This window comes from Syzygium oleosum, unplaced genomic scaffold (assembly GCF_021117445.2).
Source record: "Syzygium oleosum isolate NSW1041296 unplaced genomic scaffold, Sole_v2.1 Sole_v2.45, whole genome shotgun sequence".
Classification (NCBI taxonomy): Eukaryota; Viridiplantae; Streptophyta; class Magnoliopsida; order Myrtales; family Myrtaceae; genus Syzygium; species Syzygium oleosum.
The window spans coordinates 1,717,761-1,728,849 of record NW_026607529.1 but is presented as its reverse complement, the minus strand read 5'-3'; positions in this window follow the sequence as shown (position 1 = coordinate 1,728,849).

Sequence of the window (11,089 nt, the reverse complement as noted above, 5' to 3'; positions counted from 1 at the left end):
GGACGGATGTTGCGGGATGCCTTGGAGTTGAGATGCCCCGTGAATCAGATAGACCCGCGAATCGGGATGTGATGTAACAATGAATATGATGCATGCTCATGAATATACATATATGCATGTTAATAAGGCACCAAATGAAGCTGATGCATCAATAAATTATATGCCATACATGTGCATTGAATAGATAATACCATGCATTCGTGCGAGGCACTTGCAAAGAAGGTAAGGAGTGTGACATCCGGAAATTTCGTAATAATATGCATGTGACATTGAAAATTTTCCGTGCTTGATAATGATATTTAGTTTATAAGCTAAGTACTATTTAGCTTAGTACTTGTACGGACGTGTAGAAATTGTTATTGGACCGTAAATTGTGAGGCGCGGATTCGGAAACGTAATTGTTTCGAGTTCGACGTATTTAAAATTTCTAAACGTTGAAGTGTACGTTAACATTGTATCAGTATTAATTTACCGTCGTCTTAGTAGTTAATGGATAATATTAGTTAAACTTTAGTTAATTATTGATAACCATTAATAAATTTCTAATAGGCGTTAAGGGGGGGAAAGATATTCTCTTTTTCTTCTTTATTCTCACAAAATTCCTTCAAGACACCTTGATCTCACGTGGCCTATGGAGGATTCATGCATGACCATATTTAGAGAAATCAAACATACCACATGCCCTTCTTAAACCAAGTTTCTTGCATTAACTTGACACCTAGCCATAAGTCATCATTACTTGGCTATTACTCATCCTTAATGTGTCTTGACTTCGCACACCTGGCCGTGGATGGAAATAAGAAAATGCCACCTAGGAGTACATGCAATTATCCACCTCACAATCTACTCCTCTGTTTCATTTTCATCTGGGTAACATCGAAGATAATTTTTACCCCAAAACCGTAACTCTCTTCTTCATCGTCAATCTCCAAAGAGAATCTACTTTCATCAACACCCGATCCAAAATCTACAAGCTGGTTTTGAGTGTTCAGATTTAAGCAAGGTAAGTGAAGACTCTAGAATTAAGTTAGATGAATCTACTTGTTGCTTTTAACTTGGATGGATATGATATGCTATCTTATGTGCTATAATATGGTAGATTTGGTGGTTGCCGGTTTGTTTTGCTAGCCCTATATGTGTTTAGAATGTGTGTGAATTGTCTTCTTAAAGTGTGGTATTATTGGCAAATTAAATTGTTAAATCTGAACCTGAAAACGTCATATTTGAGGTGATGGTTGGATTCGTTTTTGCTAATTTCATGCATGTTCAAAAGGTACTTAATCATCTGACTTAAATGGGGGTACATGTGGTGAATGGAAATGATGAATTTGAACTTGGATAAAGTCATATTTTAGGTTCAGACTTAACCATCGTTCGTAAAAATCTATTGATTTCTGAATTGAGCAGATTTTAGCCTCAAATTCTGATTCTGTTTACTTCTGAACTAAGCAGATTTTAGCCTCAAATTCTGATTCAGGTTACTTTTAAAACTGAACAGACTTTATTGTCAAAATCTGGACAAGTCTATTTTTGAGAACGAACTGATTTTCTGATAGAGTCTGGACATGTCTACTTTTAAAACCCAATTGATTTTACTGTTAAAATCTAGACATGTCTATTTTAAAGCCAAACAGAATTTACAGTCAGAATCTGGACATGTCTATTTTTGAAACCAAACAAAATTTACTATCAGAATCTGGACATGTCTATTTTTAATCGAACAGAATTTACTGTTACAATCTGGACATGTCTATCTTTGAAATCGAGCAGATTTTACTGTCAGAATCTGGACATGTCTACTTTTAAAATCGAGCACATTTTACTGTCAGAATCTGAACATGTTTATTTTTTAAAACCGACCAGAACTTACTCTCAAAGTCTGGACATATATATTTTGACCTCGAGCATACCTTATTTTCAAAATTTGGATATATGTATTTTGAACTCGAGTAGACTTTATCTTTAAAATCTGGACATATGTAATTTGAACTCGAGTAGGCTTTATTTTCAAAATCTGGACATACGTATTTTGAACTCGAGTGGACTTTATCTTCAAAATCTGGACATATGTATTTTGAACTTGAGTAGACTTTATTTTTAAAATTTGGAAATATATATTTTCTAAATCGAGTAAGTTTTATTTCAAAATCTGGATATGTGTACTTTCTAAACTTGAGTAGACTTTAGCCTTTTGAGTCTAAACCTGTATTGCTTCATACTTATTTGCTCGAATGATGCATTTCATTACTTTAAGGGATATGTGATGTAAAAAAGAAGGTGAGTATGTGCATACAAATACTTATTTGTTATGGCTTACATGAGAATAATATAAATTCCGTCACCCACAAATTAATGGTGACGATGTCCCGTGTGTCGGGATGCCCCGTTGGTTGGGATGCCTCGAAAGGTGTACCGAGATGCTTCGGGAGTCAAGATGCCCCGTTGGTCAGGATGCCCCGGAGAGTGTACCGAGATGCCTTGGAATTGAGATGCCCCGTTGGTTGAAATGCCCCGGGAGTGTTCGAGAGGGAAAAGTAATGAACCTAACACATGAGCATGAATGTCTTACATCATATGATTGCGTCTGAATGAAATTATTGTGGAATATTGAACTGATCAGATCATTATGGCATATCCAAATGGAAAAGGTATAACATTTATTCAAATTCTATGCATATTGTTTGTTATGCATGTATGTTGTTTGTGCTAGGTGAAGTGGTAGGTTAATTTTCCTAACTTAAAACTAGAGATTTCATTTACTGGGCCTTGGCTCATTCCTTTATTTTTCAGACGTGTAGGAATGGACAATCTGCCGCCAATGTTTGCTAGTTTTCCTAGACACTATGAGTGCCAGTACGTTGATACGCTTTTCCCGAGGGTAGATATAGTTTATACTAGATGTATATCTACCATATAGGTTGATGTGGGGCTTCCGGAGTGAGTTCCTCATCGGTTTATAGAATGGTATGTGAACCTCAATGGTGACTTGGTTGGGCCGTTGCGGCAGTTTAGCTGATATGACGGTGGCGACATCTACGACTCGTTGGGGGTCATAGACGATCCAGAATGTAAAGTCTACTTATGTAGGGGCAGTCTTTTGGAGTAGAATGTAGCATGGAGATAGGCAACCTTGACCTACCCAGACTTTTGTCTTTTGTGCTTATAATATGTTTGTTTGAGGTTGTAAATCTGACAAGTTATGTTTATAAGAAGCATAAGTACTTTGACTAAACTTGTGTGATTTTCATGGTTAAGAAATGTTCAGACTTTAACTTCCGCTGGCCTAATTATTAATTAATATCTATTAAAAGACATGTGTTGCGCGTGACGTTCTGGTGCGTCACAAGGTGTGTGCTCATACATTAATTATATTGCTCCGAATGTTTGTGATTGTTATGCCAGGGTGGGTGTAAAGGTAAACTCCTACTTTAGATTTAGAGATTTCATTTATTGAGCTTCGACTCACCCCTTATTTTTCAGTTTGTAGAAAGGTCCCCTTGGACATGACGATAGAGGGGGCAAGATGTTATCAGAGGCCATCAACCCCTAAATTGATGGTTGCTAGCTTTTGGGTTATTGTGGGACTAGTGGTGCTAGTAGACCCAACCTTCTTTCCAAGACTATGTATTATATTGTGATAATAACTGCTGGTGTATGTATAAAGTTGAAGATATGTATATTATGAAACTCGTGCGATTTTCTTGTCGGCGATATTGGGAAATATTTGTTGTGCTTCAGCATGCGTAATTACAATTATAAGATATAATTAGAAAGGACACGTGTCACGCGTGACATTTTAGCGTCACACACAACCTATGGATTGATCTCAGCAAGAGAAAGAGGAATTATGAGGGATGGAGTCAGAGGTAGAGGAATCTCATTGAGCAGAGTTGCATGTAACGAATTAGCCTGAGAGGAAGGTTTGGAGATTCGCAACTTTTGGAAGGCCTTAGTACTCTCGTTATTAAGGGGAAGACCTTGAAGATTCTTAAACGAGACTGGCTTAGAGTGGCCAAGTAATGTAGGAACAATGTCCTAGAGATTAGATCAGAGACCACGAAATATGTGGACATTGAAATCCTCCGGTTTAAGAGGTACATCACCCATCTCATCAGCAATGGACTTAGTACGCTAGAGGAAATCAATAACTGATTCATTCTATTTTTGTTGCAGACGTTAAAATTGAGATGAAGAGAGAGCATATGTGTACAAGAAGCTAAGCCAAAAGAGGCATTGAGAGCTTCTTAGATATCTTTGCTAGTTGGTTTATCAAGAATGAAAGGTAAAATTGATTCTAAGAGAGATGCAATTAGAAGACTATGATGGAAGCGTCTAGTTGTTGCCGGAGAACTACTTGGGCTGCATCAAAAAGACACGATTTGGTCCCATCGACATGACCATAGAGGTTTTGTCCCTTGAGAAACGGGATAACTTGCGCTCTCCATAGCAAGTAATTGAATGCTGTGAGTGCAAAGAAAGGAAGTGGTGAGCAGGTCTGAATGGAGGAAGTGCAAAAGGAGGGTTTGTAATGGTGGTTATGGTAGTGTGGTCATGGCGGCATTATTCTCCAGGGCCATGCCGACCACCCTTGTAGAAAAGAAAAAAGAAGAGGAAGAAGAAAGCTAGGGTTGAAAGGGGCATGCCCCAGATTGCTTTTGATACCATGTTGAGACATAAATTGTTGTGTATTTCCATTAAGCTTGGGTGGGTATTTATACACTCAAGAGTACATTCCAGAAGACTTATTTGCAAGAAAAGAAAAATATAAAATATAAAAATTTCCAACTTTCAAGGATAGGATTCCAAAACTTCCAAAACTGGTAGCCCTATATTTGGTTGATAGACCATAAAGGCATCAAATTTCTTCATCTTTAGTAGCCAGAAATGAGAGAGAGAGAGGGGGAGGCAAAGGCTAAATAGTTCTATCGTCTGCATTTCTGAAGAATTCAAGTGTAACAGGGAAAAAAGGAGAGGGCTTACTTCGCACACTCCCAGTTTCAAGATTGTCTCCTTCTGACTTGTGGGCATGTTAAGAGTCATTGGATTGTCTTTGCTTTTCTTCACTTTTCCTGGTGGGTGGTGTAATCATGCATGAAGATGCAGATGTTGAAAGTAACCTGAAAATCACAAACTTTTTGACGAAGGGCAGGAAAGTTAAATGAATCACTGGGCACTAGAAAGAGATAGAGATGGAGGCTGGTCAAGAGTAAAGATGTTTCTGTTTTCTAGCTTGCCAAGATGGTGAACTGACTGTACTTTTGAAGGCCCAAGTAAATAATACTGCGTAATCTGGTATAAGGCGAAAGAATAATTCGGTCTGTGCTTAATGCGCAATGGTGAAAACATAGCGTTGCTCTCATGAACTGATTTTCTGAATTTAGATTGTCCTTCAATGGCTTAACTTGATGATAGCTAGGGGAACCGGATATCGAATCTGAAGCAGGCAACACTCTTGTGATTCTCGACTTTTGATAGAGGTATGTGGCAATGCAGTTAGCGATGTTTCTGTTAGACTGTTCAACTCTGCAGCTCGCCCATTCCATGGAGGATGCCACTGATTATTTTCTGTGTGCAAATTTCTAGTGATCGTATGGGATTCTCTTGGGTGTTTTCAATCATTATAAATTGTGTATGCATTGTCTCATACCGTCTTTCTTGAAGATGTAAGGCCAAATATGTCTAGTTTTGGACCGGCTATAAATGTTAGCATATCGGAGTCGCTTTTGTAATTCATGTCAGCTTGTGTTAGCATAAAATATTATAATTTTCTTTTTATAAGTCAAAAAATCGATCTGCAACGAAAACATATTAATTCGTGTCAACATGTGAGTTTAAGTGTTTTAAGTTGCATCGTATTTGTGTTTTTTCTTCTTTTTGTATCTCGTGTTGTTCTTGTATTGCATAAACGGATAGTCTCCATATTGCCATCTCTGGCCTAATTTTGCGTGATAGATTATCAGCTAAGGGGATAAGCACCAGAAAAGTCTTAAACCTATTGCAATTGTACTAATTGAATCCTAAACCTTTTTTCACATTTTGCCAATTGAGTCCATCCGGTTAATTTTGATCAGAAATCGCTATCTTGGACACCGGCTATTCTATGTGGCACAACCGGCGCTAAAGTGGATGCCGACCATTCTTTGTGGCACGGCACAGCTGGTGTTAATGTTGACATTTTTTAAATTATTTTTTAAATTTATTCATATTTTTTTTTTATTTTTCTTTACTTTTTTTATTTTTTCTTTCTTCTATTTTTCCTTTCATTTTGGTAGGTGAGGGTAGCTAGCGACCCTCGTCGGTCGTTGAGGTTCGTGGCTCTTGCCTAGGGCCTTCGTGGACTTCCCAATCGCGGGCGAGGCGGCCCTCGCTTGCGGCTGGTGATGGCCTCGCTCATATCTGGCGAGGGCCCGGGCAAGCCACGACCCTCGCCGGTCAAAATAAAAGGAAAATATATAAAAAAAATTTAAAAATGTATTTTTTATACAAAATTGTAAAAATTATCCACATTAGCGTCGATTGTGCCATGAAGGACAATCGGCGTGCACGTCAGCTATTTTCGGCCAAAATTGGCTAAAATGACTCAATTGACATATTGTGAAAATGTTTAGGACTAAATTAACACAATTGAAAGGTTTACGATTGAATAGGCACAATTGCAATAGGTTTAGGATTTTTTTTTTTTGTAATTTTTTCTCACCTAAAGGGCCATATTTTTTCCAAATAAGATCAGAGGAAATTTCCTCCAACTTAGATTCTAGATTGGTCATTCATCACCCTAAAATCACCCACATGTGAGCAGGGACGGATCTAGAAAAAAATTTTCTCCGAGGGCAAAAAATCAATGAATAGTTTACAAGTAAGCTGAGCATATCTGTCGTAGTAACTAAATTAGTATTCTTATACTTAAAAAGGCCAACAAAAATAAATATGGCGTAGGTCTATCTAAAGGCAAAAGAACACTACAAGTGCCATAACTTGTGTACGGCGCTCACTTTAGTGCCATAACTTTTTTTTGGATCACTTTAGTGCTAAAATTTTTGAAAAACGATCACTTAAGTGCTAAAATTTTTGAAAAACGATCACTTAAGTGCCAACTCCGGTGCCGTACACAATTTTTCGCTGAAGCTGACGTGGCTCGCCGGAGATTGGCACTTAAGTGATCGTTTTTCAAAAATTTTAGCACTTAAATGTTCGTTTTTCAAAAATTTTAGCACTTAAGTGATCGTTTTTCAAAAATTTTAGCACTAAAGTGATCCAAAAAAAAGTTATGACACTTAAGTGATCGTTTTTCCTCCGACTTGGCATCAAAGTGATCCGAAAAAAAGTTATGGCACCAAAGTGAGCGCCGTACACAAGTTATGGTACTTATAGTGTCCTTTTGCCTCTATCTAAAATAGCTACCTATTCATAACTTTAGCATTTTGTTCATTTGTGGGGGCCATTCGAAATGAAATTGTTCAATCTAGGGTTAGATGTACACATATAAGAATTTTAATGGGGGTAAAACTCAATCTTGAATTGAGCCTTGCTTTTTATTTTGGTGTTTAAATTTGACGGGAAAATTACCAAAAACGTCCTAATCCTATTGCACTTGTACCAATTTAGTTATAAATATTTTAATTGTGTTAATTGAGTCCTAAACATTTTCTTGTTTTGCCAATTGAGTGCATCGGGCCAATTTTGACTGGAAATTGTTGACGTGAATATCGGCCGTCTTACATGACATGGTTGGCACTAATTTGAATAATTTTTTATTATTTTTTTCTTTTCTTTCTATTTCTTTTTCCTTCCTCCTCTGCTAGTCACCATGGCCAATGAGGGGGACCGAGGGTCCCCCTCAACGCATTTGGCATGGACCGACCTCGCCGGCAAGCTCGAGCCCCGTTTGGCGAGCCTTGCCCGAAGCCAGCAAGGTTGGCCCTTGCCTCTAGCCAATCGTTGGCCATTACTACCAGCAGGGGAAGAAGAAAAAAAAAAGAAAGAATAAATTAAATTAAAAATTTTAATTTTTTTTAAAAAATTATCCACGTTAATAATGATCATCCTACATGGCACTACTAGCATCCATGTCAGCAATCTTCGGCTAAAATTGGTCAAATGGAGTTAATTGGCAAAATGTAAAAAGGTTTTGGACAATTGACACAATTAAAATGTTTATGACTTTTTTGATAATTTTTCTTACATTTGACTGGCTTTTAGGGATGTTCATTATCGGGCGAAAACTAGCTTTGACAGGTGAATTTTCTTGGTTTGAAGTATGCTTGATCACCTGAATAGCCCTTAAAAGTGAATGGTGTAAGAGTTATTGTATTTCAAATCAGTCTCTGATGTCTTCTGGAAGTTATACCATGGATTTCGGTTAGTCTCGATGGACTGTATGATCTGCATAGGCTGTTCTTGGAATGGTTTGACAAGAAAAATTGGGTCTACGATATATTTATGTCTCCATAAGCGCGTATTAAGCGATCTGCTTATCTATTGGCCTTCAACAATGATGAGTGAATCGTTTTGTCAAAATTAATTTGAGCTTCGACTAATACGAATATGTTTGAGTCCATGTAAAGTGATTTGAATTGGGGCGTCGGCCCGTTATTGAACTGAACTGGGGCTTTGAACCGGCATAGAGTATATATATTTTTATTTTTATAGCAGAAATCATAAAAAAAAAATTGAGGATAAAGTATTAATATCGGAAACCATAAAAAAATGAGCTAAGTCCATTAGAAATCCTAAAATGTATTATGAATGTGCAGCTGAATCCTGAAACTTTAAAAATTGCAATTAAATCTTAAAACTTGTTACAAAAGTACAATTGAGTTCAAAAATTTTCAAAAAGTGCAATACAGTCCTAAAACTTGTTAAACTGATCAAATCAAGTACTTCTGTTGATTGCATTTTTTGAAAATTTTGGACTCGATTGCATTTTCTTAACAAGTTTTAAGATTTGATTACACTTTTTGAAAGTTTTAGGATTCAATTGCACTTTTGCGACAAGTTTTAGGATTAGATTGCACTTTTTAAAAATTTTATGACTCAATTGCACTTTCATAACAAGTTTTAGGACTTCCATAGCAGTTATCTCAATAAAAAATTATAATAACGCTGATTGAGAATTGGCTCGGGACCAGCTGCTCCGGTCTAATTCCAGGGTGAACAAAATTGGTTCTCGATCTCATTTCCGGTTCTAGGATGGGAATTGACCCACCTTGGAACCAATTATCCTTAAATCTATGAACCTTGTATTCTAGATAATATGGATTGTGTTCTGACATGCACTCTGATGATTTTTTTTTGTTATATATGTGTTAAGTGGGTACTATTTTTTGTTGTTATATATGTGCCCAATTCTTTTTATATGTATCGACCTTTTTTTTTGGTCGATAATGCATGAAATTTCATTAACACAGCAAATCAACTTGCAGATTGGGTAGTCAAGGCAAAACGGAAAAAAAAACTTCCCCCAGACCGGCTGCTTTATCCCCCGAAATTTATGTTGGATATCACAGTTTTTTATGTAAATATGTATCGACTTGACTCAACTTGATTGCACCCCTACATGGAAGTACGTTTTTACCCGCGTACAGTTCATAGTTGTCTAACCGATTCCTTTGAAAAAACGACAAGAAATGATAAACGAACACAACATATAAGCTCCGTTCGTTTGGCGGAAAATATTCTCCTTTTGAAAAATATTTTCCCGAAAGTTATTTTCCTGGAAAATGTTTTTCCGGAATATAATTTTCCAGTGTTCGGTGACCAGTATGAAAAAGTTTCGGAAAATATTTTTCGCCAGCGACCGGCGGCGGCGGCGGCGTCCGGCGGCCGGCGATCGGCGGGCGGCGGCGGCGGCGTCCGCGCGCCGGCGATCGCGGCAGCAGCGCGGCGAAGCCGGCAGCGGCAGCGGTGGCCGGCGACGGCAGCCAACGTTCGGCGTCCGGCCCGCGGCGGCGGTCGGCGGCGAGGCGCGGCGGCAGCACGGCGCGGCAGCGGCGATCGGCACGCGCGGCGGCGTGGCGGCGGCCGGCGACGGGCGGCGGCCGCGACCGCCGCGGCGGCCGTGGCGGCGGCCGGCGACCGGCGGCGGCCGGCGACCGGCCGCGGCGGCGGCGGCCGGCGACCTTAGTGAAGAAGAAGAAGAAGAAGCTCCGGAAAATGATTTCCGCTTTTGAAGAAGCGGAAGTCATTTTCCGTAGACTTAGGCTATTTTGTGAGGGGGGAAGGAAAATATTTTTCCACGGAAAACGTTTTCCGCCCCCCGAACACCGGAAAACCCGGAAAATATTTTCCATTAGAATATTTTCCGCCAAACGAACGAAGCCATAGTGTTAAACGCGGAGGCATCACATTCCATTAAAGATAATTAACTCACAAGGCCACCTCAAATCTCATCAATCAATCCAGCCCATTTGATATTTATGTGAATAAAATGGAGATTTCGGTCATAACATCATCCATTCGTCCAATGAGGAGAATCCGTCCAAGATAGAGTTTATAAAAGTTGAAGAATAAATGCACATTCGGGATGGGTTAAGGTTGGATAGTTGTTTCCTAATTTGAGTAGATTTCTTAGCTTAAATAGATATTCTAATTTGTATATATTTTCTACTCTAAGTAAGTTTTCTAATTTGAGTTGGTTTTCAAATTTGACTAGAATTCCTAATTTTAGTAAGGTTCGTTTCCTTTGAGTTTTTTTTTTTAAAGGGAAAATAACATAAATGGTTTATGAACTTTGGTCAAATATGCAATGTGGTCCTTGAACTTTAATATGTTCAATGTGGCCTCTGAACTTTAGCACAATTTGTAATGTGGTCCCTAAACATATAGTTTATTCAATGTGATCCCTGAAATTTTGGTATAAATTCAATTTAGTCATTGAACTATATAAAAATGTTCGATGTTATTTTAGAACTTGAATTAATGAAAGGATGGGATTGAACATGTTCATATAGTTGAGGGACTAAATTAAACACGTACCAAAAGTTTGAGGACTACATTGAACAAATTAAAAATTTAGAGACCACATTGAACAAATTAAAAGTTTAAGGACTATTTGCGTCATTATCTCTTTTCTAAATGAACGTTTTTCAAG